The following is a 16,661-nucleotide window of genomic DNA, read 5'->3' on the forward strand; positions in this document are numbered from 1 at the left end:
ATGCCACATTTCAAAGTGGGATGCAGAATGTTTTCATAACAAAATTATTTTGCCAACTGACTTAGAAGTCACCTTAAAGAATGGTCCCCAAACCCCCGCCCTTGCTCCGCTGACCTTTGAAGCATTCATTTTATCCTGGGAACTTCTTTGCTTTTGGTCCAGTCCAGTTGAGCTGACTTTCCATGTATTGAGTATTGTCCTTCCCTTCACCTAAAGCAGTTCTTATCTACTAATTAATCAGTAAAAAACCCTCTCCCATCCTCCCTCCCTCCCCCCCTCGTAACCACAAAAGTATGTGTTCTTCTCAGTTTATACTATTTCTCAAGATCTTATAATAGTGGTCTTATACAATATTTGTCCTTTTGCCTCTGACTAATTTCACTCAGCATAATGCCTTCCAGGTTCCTCCATGTTATGAAATGTTTCACAGATTCGTCACTGTTCTTTATCGATGCGTAGTATTCCATTGTGTGAATATACCACAATTTATTTACCCATTCATCCGTTGATGGACACCTTGGTTGCTTCCAGCTTTCTGCTATTGTAAACAGAGCTGCAATAAACATGGGTGTGCATATATCTGTTTGTGTGAAGGCCCTTATTTCTCTAGGGTATATTCCGAGGAGTGGGATTTCTGGGTTGTATAGTAGTTCTATTTCTAACTGTTTAAGATAACTCCAGATAGATTTCCAAAGTGGTTGTACCATTTTACATTCCCTCCAGCAGTGTATAAGAGTTCCAATCTCTCCACAGCCTCTCCAACATTTATTATTTTGTGTTTTTTGGATTAACGCCAGCCTTGTTGGAGTGAGATGGAATCTCATAGTAGTTTTAATTTACATTTCTCTAATGGCTAATGATCGAGAGCATTTTCTCATGTATCTGTTAGCTGCCTGAATATCTTCTTTAGTGAAGTGTGTGTTCATATGCTTTGCCCACTTCTTGATTGGGTTGTTTGTCTTTTTGTGGTTGAGTTTTGACAGAATCATATAGATTTTAGAGATCAGGCACTGGTCGGAGATGTCATAGCTGAAAATTCTTTCCCAGTCTGTAGGTGGTCTTTTTACTCTTTTGGTGAAGTCTTTAGATGAGCATAGGTGTTTGATTTTTAGGAGCTCCCAGTTATCTGGTTTCTCTTCCTCATTTTTGGTAAAGTTTTGTATTCTGTTTATGCCTTGTATTAGGGCTCCTAAGGTTGTCCCTATTTTTTCTTCCATGATCTTTATCGTTTTAGTCTTTATGTTTAGGTCTTTGATCCACTTGGAGTTAGTTTTTGTGCATGGTGTGAGGTATGGGTCCTGTTTCATTTTTTTGCAAATGGATATCCAGTTATGCCAGCACCATTTGTTAAAAAAACTATCTTTTCCCCAATGAACTGACACTGGGCCTTTGTCAAATATCAGCTGCTCATATGTGGATGGATTTATATCTGGGTTCTCAATTCTGTTCCACTGGTCTATGTGTCTTGTTGTACCAGTACCAGGCTGTTTTGACTACTGTGGCTGTATAATAGGTTCTAAAATCAGGTAGAGTGAGGCCTCCCACTTTCTTCTTCTTTTTCAGTAATGCTTTGCTTATCCGAGGCTTCTTTCCCTTCCATATGAAGTTGGTGATTTGTTTCTCTCTCACCTTAAAAAATGACATTGGAATTTGGAGTGGAAGTGCATTGTATGTATAGATGGTTTTTGGTAGAATGGACATTTTTACTATGTTAAGTCTTCCTACCCATGAGCAAGGTATGTTTTTCCACTTAAGTATGTCCTTTTTAATTTCTTGTAGTAGAGCTTTGTGGTTTTCTTTGTATAGGTCTTTTACATCCTTGGTAAGATTTGTTCCTAAGTATTTTATCTTCTTGGGGGCTACTGTGAATGGTATTGATTTGGTGATTTCCTCTTCGATGTTCTTTTTGTTGATGTAGAGGAATCCAAGTGATTTTTGTATGTTTATCTTATAACCTGAGACTCTGCCAAACTCTTCTATTAGTTTCAGTAGTTTTCTGGAGGATTCCTTGGGGTTTTCTGTGTATAAGATCATGTCATCTGCAAATAGAGATAATTTTACTTCCTCTTTGCCAATGCAGATGCCCTTTATTTCTTTGTCTAGCCTAATAGCTCTGGCTAGGACTTCTAGCACAATGCTGAATAAGAGCGGTGATAAAGGGGATCCTTGTCTGGTTCCCGTCCTCAAGTGAAATGCTTTCAGGTTCTCTCCATTTAGAGTGATGTTGGCTGTTGGCTTTGCATAAAAAAAGATGCCTTTTATTTTGCTGAGGAATTTTCCTTCAATTCCTATTTTGGTGAGAGTTTTTATCATAAAAGGGGGAGGTAGGTTTTTATCTATAGCTCTACAGGGTTGCTATGAGTTGAAATTGAGTAACGACAGTGGGTTTGGTTTTGGTTTTATTATGTGAAAAAAGGAGGTTGCTTAGACCAAAGAGAATATAGTTACTTAGTAAAGATCTGAGTGACTAATGAAATAACCGTAAGTAGTTAGATCAACTCAGAAAAATTACTCAGTACCTCTTTACTCAAAGAGAAGATTAGCCAGAAAATGGAAGGAAATAGAGATTCTAAGAATTAGGTTTCTTTCATGGGTTAAAAGGGCATAGGGCAGATCTTCCTTCACAGCCTATACATAAAAAACCAAAACAAAACAACAAAACCTTTCAGTTAGCAGCCGAGCACTTTAACAACTGTGCTATGAGGGCCCCTTGGGGTACACTTAGTAGGGACTTTATAAATGATGATCAAATGAATGAATGTCTCTTATCCCTAGGGTGGACAATTCCCTCCTGGAATGGCTATGTTCTTGTGCAACGCCAGCACTTTTGCACACCCTACCTTCCTCCTCACTGGCTTTCCAGGCCTGGAGGCCTTTCACCATCAACTTGATCTGTGTGGTTTCCATCCTGGGCAACAGTATCATCCTCTTCCTGATCCACACAGACCCAGCCTTACACAAACCCATGTACGTCTTCCTGTTCATGTTGGCAGCATCTGATCTGGGTCTCTGTGCCTCTACCTTCCCCACCATGGTGCGGCTCTTCTGGCTAGGTGCTCGTGAACTGCCCTTTGACTTCTGTGTAGCACAAATGTTCTTCATTCATGCCTTCACCTATGTGGAATCTGGCGTGCTGCTCGCCATGGCCTTCGATCGCATCATTGCTATCCGGAACCCTCTGCACTATGCCACAATCTTTACCCACTCAACCATGGTCAAAGTGGGGCTGCCATTCTAGTGAGGACTGTTCTGCTCAGTCTTCCAGGGCCCATCCTCCTGCGGCGTCTGCTCTTTCCCCAGATCAGCATACTCCCGCACTGCTACTGCCTGCACTGTGACCTCGTGGGGCTGGCCTGCTCAAACACCCGGGTCAACAGCCTGGTTGGCCTTTTCTCCATCCTCCTCTCACTGGGCTTTGACTCCTCCCTTATCATGCTCTCATATGCACTGATCCTACAGACAGTGCTGGGCATTGCATCACCTGGGGAACGGCTCAAGGCACTCAACACGTGTGTCTCACACCTCTGCCTTGTTCTCATCTTTTATTTGCCCAAACGGGGGCTGTCTGTATTGCACCAAGTAGAGAAACACATCTATCCTGCTCTAGCAGTGCTCTTGGCCAACCTGCACTTCTTGGTCCCGCCTTTCATGAACCCCATTGTCTACTGCATCAAGTCTAAGCAGATCCGCCAGGGCCTCTTAAAGCGATTCCAACAGAAGAGAGTTGATGTCTCCTAAAATAGCAGAAGGACCAAGGGCACCTTGGAATTCATAGGGGAGTGAGAGTAGTCGTGAAGAGTTAATTTCTGAGATTTCTGAATGATCTTACCTTTACTGTTGAGCCCTTTGTGGGGCATTATCAGTCTCTACAGTTTTTAGAGACTGAGACTCCAACACTCCAAAAAATTATAATTTTAGGAGACTGAGAATTTGAAAGGATATCATAATACCACCTTGATAATCCTCTCATTGCTCTGTCTGACTAGAGCCCAACTGTTTTAGTTTCACATATGCTGTGACATCTCCTTACCTAGGGGACTTAACCACACTAACAGAGGATGTGTGTGTATATCTCTTCTTTCCCTAGTTGATTTTTTGTTTGTTTGTTTTCCCATTTGATTTTTAAGCCTAAAGAAAAGAAGAAGTGATAAAGTATATTTACCTTTGTACTGGCCTCTCCTCCCAAATTATTATTAATCAGCTCATCTACTAAGAAGTAGAAAAGTGGGAGGGAGAGAGGGAAGGAGAGATACATACAAAAACACTGCACATGTTCAATTTATCAAGCACTTATTTGCAGCTAAGTTTTCTTTGTGTGTGTCCCTGCTGTGAACTAAAGTTTGGTCCTGCCAAGGCCAGGAAAGCTGCTCCCTATAACTTTTATATAGCGCTGGTTTCTTAAGGACCAATTGTAAGGGTGGAATAGACTCTCATCTCTGAGTCGGAGAAGCAGCCAATTGACTAGGATACAAGTTCCATGAGGGTAGGAATTCAGGGGCTGTTTTGTTCAATGATGTGTCCCAACTTCCAAAAACTGTGCCTACAGTATGGTAAGTGTCCAATGTGTATTGTTGAATAATTGAGTAGGGAGGATGAAGGGACAGAAGTTTCTTGTCAGCCGACCCCTCAGAAAGAAACAGGGTTCGGAGATATGAATGTCTGGATATGAGGGTAACAAGCAATTGATTGGCAAGAGCAGAATGAAGTAAAGATGGATGTCAGAGACCTTGGGACAAGGTATGATTCTCCCTGTGCCACATGGTCAAGAAGATGTTTTCTAATGGCAGAGCTCAGAGGGAAGATAAGTTTATTGTGGAGCATTTTCTAAAGCTGCCTCCCAACTTTCAGGAGGAGACTTACCTAGAAACTGAAGGATGCCTCACCCCATCACTGGCTTTGCCTTTGGTCTGCTAAATCCTAAAATATTCATAATTTTTTTAAAGCATTGGAATAAGAATATTCCTGGTGGAAAATTACTACTCAAATTTAATAGAACAAGCCATGCAAAAGCTCTTAAAAAGTGCTTTCCCTATACCTATGCACATCCAGACAATTGGGAATTCAACACCTGCGGTCATTTTTGTGTGTCATTTCCATGAACCGGGACAAGAGAGGATGAGGAACTTGGAGGCAAGAAGGCAGGGTGGGCTTGCAGTTTTAATTGGAAAGGTTGTTTCCCTACCAGATTGTATTTACACAAGCACTGAAGCATGGGATTCAAGGAACTCAGAACCCTGTGCCTGTCAGTAAATAGGAGACTATTGCCAACCACATGCATCTGAAGATGGCCAGGTCCTGTCCATAGAGTCCAAGAGGCAGGGCTAATAAGTCCTGTGGTCAGAAGTATCCTTTTAGAACATCATGTCTAATGGCTGCCAACCAATAGTTTCAGTAAATCCAAAAACTGTTTGATGAGACATTTTGGAAGATGTGGGACTTTCAAAAGATGGTTTTGCTATCCAAGAAGGTCTCTCATCAGGGTCAGAAAGCTTGGGCTGAACAAGCACCATGTCATCCAGTCCCTTCTGTCTACTCTACCCACCACCCCAATAACAAGAAGATTCTGATCAAGGAACCACTGTATCTCTGAGGCTCTCATCAGCCTTGATCAGAAACACTAGGATGAGGTTATAGTATTTGGAACCCCAAGCAGCCTTGGGAAGTAAAAAATAAACAAGCAAACAAAAACCAAACAAACATTGTATATAGAGTCCTAGAGCTGGAAAAATTCCTATTCTGAGAATTAACAGGATAAAGCCTGGATATTAGATAGATATTTGAAGACTTCAGGGATCCTTTTGCTTCATCATTCTTGCCTTTTCTCAGCAGTTCTGAACTTGAAGCCTTCTCCCTCCATGATACCATCAGCATAGCATTGCCATTCTTACTGTTGGCCATTCCTTGGCTGCACTGAAGTCACGTGCTAGAAGGGATCAAGGGATGTATGTCTCTACAACTTTACCATCAGTTAGCAGACATCTCAGCATGTCCCATTATGCCTTCCTATGCTTCACAGGCCAGATAGCTACCGAAGTAGCTTAGCCTGCCACAAGTGAGGGTCCTGAGATGGCCTCTAAAAAGCTTTGCTACTAGTTTACCCAGTTAAGGATTATCAAGGAGTGATATACAATGGCTTTTAGAACTTGACATCAGTAGTCAAAAAAAAAAAAAAAAAGTCTGTGTACATCAATCCAAAACCTCTACTCTTAATCATTATACTAATCAGCCAGTCCCCTACCCATGCAAAACACCTGAGTTAAAATCTCAGCTCCAACTCATACCAGCTGTGTGACCTTAAGTTATTTAGTTACTTCGCCTTTCTGAACCTCCCTTTCCTCATCATTCTAAAGAGAGGATAATACCTACCTCATAAAGATGTCATGAGGATTCAATTAGACAATGTACATAAAGTACTTAATCCAGCAGCAGAGTACCAGTTTTATGTTTGTGTGGTTATTTTATTAATGCCTGTTCGCCTTATGTATTTCAGGCTCAATGATGGTGGGAACCACATCTGTGTTTCTTGACTTGTCTAACCCTACCATTTAGCACAAGGCCCAGAATATTATAGGCCTTTTATGCATTAAATGAATGAGTGAATAAATGAAAGACCAAAATCTTGGCAAATGGGAAATGCTATTGAACTCAATAGAGTCCCATTTGTTATCATTAATATTGTTATCACTGTCATACAATTTGTATCAGGTAATGTCAAGTGCTGTTTGGTTTGTTGCGAATGCAGAATTTTTATTCAAGGTCACCTTGCTCCATAAAAACTTTGGCTTTATTAATTTATAACTTAGCCTCTCAAGGACACTAGTTCCCAAAGGGGTGATTTAAGTCTGGTCCAAAGAGATCTACGATATATAATGCAGCTACCACGACTTGTCCTGGGTTAACTGGAGAAAAAAAAAAAAAAAAGTAACTGGAGAGCATACTCTAAATCTATGATGTTCTAGAACTCGGAGGGGTTCTTGGTGACTGCGAATTGGTGACTGACTTACCTCATACATTTTTAGATGAGTAAAAAATTTGTGCACACCTTATGCTAAGCCTGGCTACTAGAAATCAAGGGATTGGTGGGGGGTGGTTGCAGACAAAAGAAGAAGGCTTATGGAAACCAGGATATATATCACAAGTCCTTCAAAGCCAAGTCTCTCCAAGCTGATTAATCTACATCGTGCATGGACTGGTCATGGGGCAAGTGGTTTCCTAATTGTCCTCTATAAGGCAGAGAGCTATTTTTGTCCTTTACAGAGAAGGAAAAGAAAGCCTACCGAATATGATCTAATGAACAATTGCTGTGAATTCACTCAGAGTGATGTGAAGTTATGATTAATGCAAATTTATTTTTGCTGTAATGCTCTGTGAATATAAGCTCATGTCATCCAACTAACTTAACTAACTTAAAGCATGATGCAAAAGGCAGAAGTCCATGGTAGCTTTGAGCGAGACTCCAATTTTCTGCAGGCAGAGAACAGGTTACTTAAAATCAGGCCCGGGATAAAATTGTAAGGGTGGAAGAAATATAAAGAAAGTCCAACTCTTTGCTTTATATAAGCAGTTAACTCAAATATAAAGCCACAAATAGTTTAAATATAAAAAGATGAAAAAATACACTATGCGAAGTTTAAGCAGAATAAAACTAGTGTAGCTATAACAACACCAAAGTTAACTTAAAAATTAGAGTATTACCAGGGATAAAAAGAATTATTTAATAATACTAAACACGTCAAATTGTATCTATCTATCTATATGTATACATTAATTCTAAGTGTGTATGCACCTAATAATAGAGCTTGCAAATATACAAAGAAAAAATTGACAGAACTAGAAGTAAAAATAGGCAAATCAACAACTACAGTTGGAGATTTCAACACCTCTCTCTCTGGCAGTAATTTATAGAAGTAGATAAAATATCTGTAAAAATATGCAAGAGTTGAAGAATATTACCAATTAATTTGACCTACTTGATATTCATGGAATAGTACATCCGAAATTGCAGAAACACATTCATTTAAAGTGTATTTGGAATATTTATCTTCAGGGTTATGAAACTAGTTTCAATACATTTTAAAGGATTAAAATAACACAGCGTATGTTTTCCAACAACAATGGATTCAAAATCAATAGTAAGAAGATACATAGAAAATCTCCAAACAATTGAAAATTAATACATTTCTAAATAACTCATGAGTCACAAAGAAATCATAAAGTCAACTAGAAAGCAGCTCAAAATATTTTAGCACAATATATCAAAATTTGTGGGATACAGACAAAGCAAGGAGTAGAAGGAAATTTGTGTATGTAAGTTCTTCTTTAATAACTTGTTTTTGTTGCTAAGAATATACACTAATTCAACAATTTCTACGTGTACAATTAAGTGATACTGATTACATTTTTTGAGTTATGCAACCCTTCTTTTCCAAGTTGTTCCTCCCCCATTAACATAAACTCACTCCTCCTAAGGTTTCTGTCTAATCTCTTAAGTTGCTGTTATCAATTTAACCTCATACAGACTGTTCTTAAAAGAGCATAATACTCAAGGCAGACATTTTTTACTAGTTAAGCTAAATGATTGGTTGGTTTTAAAAGGAATTCAGGGGATATTTTTGGTTTATAATATAAAGGTTATCTCAGGGCAATAGTTTTAGGGGCTCATCTATCATCCATGGCTCTAGAAAGTCTGGATCCCATGAGAATTTGAAATTCTGTTCTACATTTTTCCCCTTTTGATCCGGATTCTTCTATAGACTCTTTGATCAAAATGTTCAGTAATGGTAGCCACATATGTATAAATTCTTATATTAGGAAAAAAAAATTTTAAATAAATGATTTGAGTTTATACCTCAAGAAGCTAGAAACAGAAGGACACACTATAAAGTAAATAGAAGAAAGGAAATTGAAAGATATGAACAAAATCAATGAAAGAAAGAACAAGTAAAAAACAAACTAGAGAAAATTCAACAAAGCCAAAATTTGGAACTTTTAAAAATTAATTAAATTAAACCCCTCCACCCAGCATGACGGAACAGGACAAAGAGAGAGAAGACATGCAAATATCAATATCAGAAATAAAAGAGATGATATCACTACTGATCCTACAAACTTGAAAGGATAATAAGTAGGACATTTTGAACAACTTTATGCCTGTAATTTTGATAATTTAGAGGAAATGGTAAGATTGTTAGAAAACACAAAATCGGAATAGAACTATATCCATTAAAAACTGACTTTGAAATAAAAAACACAAAGTAAATTTCAAGCTCAGATGTGTTTCCTGGGCAATTCTATCAAATTCTTAAGGAATAAATGAAACAAATTTTACATGAGCACTTTCAGAAAATGCAGTAGAAGGGAATACTTTCCTATATACTTTATGAGGCAAGCAAAATACTAATACAAAATTGATAAGGAAATTGCAAGAAAAAAAATCACAAAACCAATACCTTTCATGAAGATATGCATATATGCTTATCAAAATATTAACAAAGTGAATCCAACAATATATAAATATGGTAATATATAATGACGAAGTGGTATTGTGTTAATGAGGAACCTGTATGTAGACCAAGAGGCAATCATTCGAACATAACAAAGGGGTGCTGTGTAGTTTAAAGTCAGGAAAGGTGTGCATCAGGTTTGCACATATTTCACCATATTTATTCAATCTGTATGCTGAGCAAATAATCTGAGAAGCTGGTCTGTATGAAGAAGAATGGGGCATCAGGATCGGAGGAAGATGCATTAACAACCTGTGGTATGCAGATGACACAACTTTGCTTGCTAAAATGAAGAGGGCTTGAAACATTTACTGAGGAAGATCAAAGACTGTATCCTTCTGTATAGTTTACACCTCAACATAAAGAAAACAAAAATCCTCACAAGTGGACCAATAAGCAACATCATGATAAGAGGAGAAAAGATTGAAGATGTCAAGGATTTCATCTGTCAACACTCATGGAAGCAGCTGTCAAGAAATCAAAAGCGCATTGCATTGGGAAAATCTGCTGCCAAAGTCCTCTTTAAAGTGTTAAAAAACAAAGATGTCACTTTAAGGACTAAGGTGCACCTAACCCAAGCCATGGTATTTTCAATCATCTCATATGCGTGTGAAAGCTGGACAATGAATAAGGAAGACCAAAGGAGAACAGATGCCTTTAATTATGGTGTTGGTGAAGAATATCGAATATATCATGAGCTGCCAGAACAATGAACAAATTTGTATTGGAAGAAATACAGCCAGAATGCTCCTTAGAAGCGAGGAAGGGGAGACTTTGTCTCATGTACTTTGGACATGTTATCACGAAGGGCCAGTCCCCGGAGAAGGACATTATGCTTGGTAAAGTAGAGGGTCAGTGAAAAAGAGGAAGACCCTCAAGGAGATGGACGATTTACACAGTGGCTGCAACAATGGGCTCAGGCATAATGATCATGAGGATGGTATAGAACTGGGCAGTGTTTCATTCTGTTGTACATAGGCTCACTATGAATCAGAACTGACTCAACGACACCTAAAAGCAACAACAACAAGAAGTGGTATTTATACCAGGAATGCAAGGGAGTTTAACTTTTAAAAGTTACCAAAAAACCAAAAACCAAACCAAGTGCCGTTGAGTCGATTCCGACTCATAGCGACCCTATAGGACAGAGTAGAACTGCCCCATAGAGTTTCCAAGGAGAGCCTGGAGGATTCGAACTGCTGACCCTTTGGTTAGCAGCCATAGCACTTAACCACTATGCCACCAGGGTTTCCATTTAAAAGTTAGGTCGATATAATTCATAGAATTAATGAATAAAGGAGAAAAATCATATGATTACCTAAGTATAGCTAGAAAAATTACTTGACTAAATTCAACAGCATTTTGGATAAAAACTTTCCATAACTAGAAATAGAAGGGTACATTGTCAACCTGAAAAGGGACATCTATGAAAAACATACAGTTAAATAATACTTGATGATCAAAGACTGAATGCTTTCCTTGTAAGATGAGGTACAAATGCAAGGATGTCTGTCTTACTACTTCTCTTCAACATTGTGTTGGAGGTCTCAGCCAGTGGAATAAGACAAGAAAAAGAAACCAAAAATCATACAGTCAAAATCTATTTTTATTTTTTTTTTAGGAATTAGCACATTGAATCTAAAATTTATATGGGAATGTAAAGAGCCTAGGATAGCCCTAACCATTGCGGAAAGAAGTAAGTGTTGGCAGACTTACAATACTTCATTTTGAGACTTTCTATAAAACTATAATTACCAAGACAATGTACTATTGACATAGGGTAGACAAATAGATTAATGAAACGAAACAGAATTCAGGAGTACATCCACACATAAAGAGTTGATGATCTTTGACAACGTTGTCAAAGCAATTTAATTCAGAAAAGAATGGCTTTTAAACAAAACAATACTTGAACAACTGCACACCTATATGAGAAGGGACCTTGATCTGTACTAAATTGTGATCCATACAAAATTATCATTTGTGTTGGGTCATAGGCTTGAAATTACAAGCTTTATTTATAAAATAAAGTACTAATTATAAACAAAATCGATAATTTGGACTTAAAGCTAAAAATTTCTTTTTATCAAGCAATACTAGTAAGAAAATCAAAATGCAAGCTAAAAATCAGATAGAATATTTTCACTACATATATCTAGCAAATAAGTTGTATTCAGAATATATAAACATCTACTACAAGTCATTAAAAAACAGAAAACAATGAAAATGAGCGGAAGAACAAATGTTTCATAGAAGAGGCTATATGCACAGTCAGTAAACATATGAGAAGTTGCTCAATGTCATTAACCATCAGAAAAATGCAAATTAAAAGCACAATGAATAACTTTATGCTTACTAGAATGATTAAAATGAACAAATAAAGCCAACATCAAGGGTTGGCCAAGATATTGGACAACCTGGGAGTAGTCATCCATCACTGGTGAGAGTACAGAATGGTACTTTGGAAAACCATCTGGCAGAGTCAGTTAAAGTCAAGCATACATCTATCCTGTGATCCAGTAATTCTACTTCTAGGTTAAAAAAATATTCATAGCAGCTTTATTCTGAGTAGGCAAAAGTGGAAAACAGCCAAGATGTCCAAAAGGTAAGTGGTTTAACAAACTTTGGTATATTCATACAATCTAATGGAATACTACTCAGAGAGAGAGAAAAAGGAAATGCATTTTTTTTTTTTTGGAAATTTTACTGATATGCACAATGTGAATGAATCTCAGAAACATTATGTTGGGCCAAAGAAGCTGGACACAGAAGAATACATTCCGTATCATTTCATTATATGAACTTCTAGAACAGCAAATTGAATCCAAGGTGATCGAAATCAAACAGCGGGGGAGCAGAAGTATTGCATGGAAAGGGGCACAGGGAAGTTTCTGAGGCTGTGAAGATATTCTGCATCTTGACTGAGGTGGTGGTTATACTGCTGTATAAATTTGCCAGAGGTGATCAGTCTGTACACTTAATGTTGTTGTTGTGTGCTGTTACATCAATGACAACTTATAGAGACCCTATAGGACGAGTATAACTGTCCCATAGGGTTTCCTAGGACGTAATCTTTATAGGAGCAGATGGCTAGGACTTTCCTAGCTCCTGGTGGGTTTGAACCTTTTGGTCAGCACTGCTCTACCAGGGCCCCTCATACACTTAATAGGTACTTAACATACATGCATTTTATTTCATATACCTCACTAAAAAAAGTGGTTTAGGAAAAAATTAAAGCCATAGCAAATATAGTCTCAAATAGGATGTAGCCAGTTTTCCTGCCTTCTTCTATAGTTTGGGTTAATTATCTTGGGGAGTAGACTTTACTGTGGCCTTGGTTTGTCTGGCAACCTGAGAAAATTGAGTCTATTAATCTTATGTGCACTGAGCCCTGGAGTGAAGGAAGAATCACTTAGACGACTTCAGGTTAGGTAATCTCGGAGAAGGTGGCTTTTCATACCCTTACAAAGGGGGGACAGGGCAAGGTGGGCCCTGGGACCTCATTTCTCCTGAACAAGTCAGGTGTCTTTATATCCACAGTTCCTGTGCTTGCCCCAATCATAGTAATTTAATTCTGCTTGGCCACTGTGTCCTTATATGTTTGTTTTCTCTAACAGTGAGTGGTCAACTTGAGAGGAGGACTTTTGGCCTCATCAAATCCATACACCTAGATTTTAGCAAAATATCTGACCCACAGTACATGCTCAGTGAATACATCAAAATTCATCTTCCAGAGAACCTTCCCAGAGTGACACTACACTTTGTTTCTTATTCCTTTGCACAGTTTGCCATGATTCTTCTTCATTTCTTGTTGTCTCTATGGCCCATAACTTAGTGTTCTGTCTCTGTCTGTCTTATTTTGTGTGTGAATCCTAGTCAGACCCTGTGCTCACTGAGGAAGGTATCCATGTATCCCTATAAGAGTGGGAATACCTGCCTATGGATGAGAGGTTATTTTGTCAGACCAGTAGCTATATTTTTCTCATTTTACTAAAGTCTCCTGGAAGGTGGGAGACACATCAGAACTGCAGGGTAGGATTCTCTAGGGGGCTACCATCAGGCTGGTGGCCATACTATCCCTTAGTCAGAGGTTCCTTGAGTGTTACACCCATATCTACCTCACAAGTAGGAATCACTTGGTGGGTTTTTCCCCCATCTGACTTGTGCTATGTCTCCACTGAAGGTGGGTTTCTGTCTTCTAGTCATGCTGGGAACCACAGGTCTCTCAAACATTGTCCAAGGCTGAGGGAAGGAGAGAGTAGAGCCCCAGGGCTGGGTTGAAGACTTTATGACTGAGCAGGGGCCCATTTCAGCAGTCGGATGGCTCCCTCCCGGATCTGCTTGGTCTTCATGCCATAGATGATGGGGTTAAGCATGGGTGGCACGACGAGGTAGAGGTCAGCCAGGAGGATGTGGATATGCCGGGGCACATGCTGGCCAAAACGCTGTGTGTAGAATGAGAATAGTCCTGGTGTGTAGAAGAGTAGGATGACACCCAGGTGGGAACCACAAGTGCCAAAGGTCTTGGCCCTTGCCTCCTTGGAGGAGAGGCCTAACACAGCCCGCAGGATGAGTGTGTAGGAGACAGCGATGCAGATGGAGTCAGTGCCCACCACTAGTGTGGCAGCTGTGATGCCATAGATATTGTTTGGCTTTGTGTCCCACAAGCCAGCTTTACCACTGCCATATGCTCACAGTAGGAGTGGGCTACCACTCGGCTACAGTAGCTCAACCGTGCCAGTAAGCAGGTGAGTGGGGTCATGAGCCCCAGGCCACGAAATACAGCGGTGGCCCCCAGCTTGCTCACAGTCTCTGGGGGCAATAATGACCCATAGTGCAAAGGCCAGCAGATGGCCAAGTAGCGGTCAAAGGACATTGCTAGCAGGATGCCAGATTCTATAGCGGAGAAGCCATGGATAAAGAACATCTGGGCAGCACAAGCCCCAAAGACGATCTCGGCAGCATTTGCCCAAAAGAGTGCTAGGAGCTTGGGCGTGGTGGAGGTGCAGAGCACCAGGTCAATGGTGGACAGCATGCGTAGGAACAGGTACATGGGCTGGTGCAGGGCAGGCTCTGAGCCTACCACCAGCAGCACTGCCGTGTTGCCAAGTACTGCCAGAGCATACATGGCACAGAAGGGAAATGCAATCCAAAAGTGGGATGACTCCAGGCCAGGAATTCCCATTAGCAGGAAGGAGGCTGAGTTCCGATGGCTGTGGTTTGTGCCTTTCATGGCTAAGCCAAAGCAAGTGAACAGAGAAGACCTTACTGCCTTGCTCTGAGCCCTGGGAGGCCCTGAGAGATGAAATAACTGGGATTTATCCTCATGATTTGACTGAAACTAAAATGGCAGAAGGAAATGTTTGAGTTAGATCTCATGAAAAACATTCAGAAAGAGAAGATTGTAGGACATTGGTAAATGATGCAAGGCAGGATGTGGGGTTACCATCACACAGGTTCAAAGGAGCCCTTGCCAATTCTATTTCAGTGATCTCTAGATTGGCAGGCAGCGTGTATGTGTGATGGCCGCAGAAACTTCTCCATGGAGAAGGTGAGGGGCTAGAGACCTTTGCAGCTTTTTTCTCTCTGCCTGTAAACTCTAGTATTATTTTCTCCAGGTTCATATACCTTTGTGACAATATAAGGACAAGGTAATGTTCAAAGTCAGGCATGCTGGGTGTCAGGCTCCAATGTGGACAGATCAAAACTGAGGGGAAGAAAGGGAAATCTTGGATGAATTTTTCATCCCATTGCCAGAACCTGGGTTCTGACTAGGAAGAGCCAAGTACACGTTGAGGGGCTGAGTCTCTTGCAGTCTGCCACAATCATAAGGCTTATATTTAGTACTAGGATTCTGTGTTTGCCGCAGGTGCCCTATATTGATAGGTAGAAGCAGGTAGAATCGTGCATACCTGGTCAAGTAGTGAGGGGTCAGGCTGATCTGGTCATGTTATCTGATAAAAATCATTGAGAGATGATTGTGTACAAAGGTCTGTCAAAAAGGGGATGAAAGGGAATTTTAGTCACTGGGAACACAGAATTATTTCCTGTAAGCAAATACAGAGACCAAGAGTGGTCAAATGACAGTACTGACCATATCTCTACCCCATCTCTTCTGTCCATTACCCACACAATCTATCTCCCTGGATCTTCCCCTCACGCATGTGCTCCTTCTCATTTGTCTGCTGTCCAGTAAAAAAAACTTGCTGCCATCAAGTCGATTCTGAATTATAGTGACACTACAGGATACAGTAGAACTGTCCCATAGGGTTTCCAAGGAGCACCTGGTGGATTTGGTTAGCAGCCAAGCTCTTTACCACTGTGCCACCAGTCCAGTAGGCAGTCAGTAATTGAGGATTTGAGAGAGAAGGGAAGAGTAAACAAAAAAAAGTGGAAATGGAAAGGCGATAAAGAGAAAAAGGAAAAATGAGAACAAGAATCAGAAACACATAGAAGAGGGTAGAAAAGTAAAGAGAAAGAGAGAAAGTACATTTCTTACAAGGGTTTCTAACGGGATGTGACTAGATTCTGGCTGCCAACTGAAACAGAGATTGTGGAACCAATTGGACCCTATGAAGACAGAGTATTTCTATTCCTTATCTTAAGCTTCAATACTCCTTGTAATGCCTAGCATCAGGTGCCCATACCTGGAGATCACAGGAAACTGTCTTGGGGACAGAAGCAGGAAAGGAAAGAGTAAGGACTGTAATGTGATGTGGGGAAGGAACTCCGGGATCACAGGAAACTGTCTTGGGGACAGAAGCAGGAAAGGAAAGAGTAAGGACTGTAATGTGATGTCGGGAAGGAACTCCGGATCAGGATGTCTGGCTGGGTGTCTACTATAGCTGTCACTGGGATATTGAAACAAATCATTTCACCACTACCTGTCTCATCATCCCCTCTGCCACGTGTTTCCTGTTTTTCCTTCTGTGCTAGGCTCCTCCCTGAGTTTCTACCACCCTTCCTGGTTTCAAAGCTCCCCGTAGGGGAGGTGAGCATTGTTTTTGGAGTCATGATTTTGGAAGCATGGGCTTCTAGGTGCCCTTCCTTTGGCATAGAGAATTGAGAGCTGAATAATGCAGTCATTCCTGGGACAACCATGCCTTGTTTCCCTTCCTTTCTCTTCCTCTACCTCTTATTTCCATAATTGAATCAGCT

The 16,661-nt window shown here is 40.1% G+C and overlaps 2 pseudogenes; one reads left to right on the plus strand and one right to left on the minus strand.

Moving 5' to 3' along the window:
- The first annotated feature begins 1,145 nt into the window (after positions 1–1,145).
- LOC100669712 (olfactory receptor 51L1-like) lies at positions 1,146–5,845 on the plus strand (annotated as a pseudogene).
- A 7,645-nt stretch (positions 5,846–13,490) lies between these two features.
- LOC100662731 (olfactory receptor 52P1-like) lies at positions 13,491–14,736 on the minus strand (annotated as a pseudogene).
- Positions 14,737–16,661: the final 1,925 nt, after the last annotated feature.

Source organism: Loxodonta africana, chromosome 7, assembly GCF_030014295.1.
Source record: "Loxodonta africana isolate mLoxAfr1 chromosome 7, mLoxAfr1.hap2, whole genome shotgun sequence".
Lineage (NCBI taxonomy): Eukaryota > Metazoa > Chordata > Mammalia > Proboscidea > Elephantidae > Loxodonta > Loxodonta africana.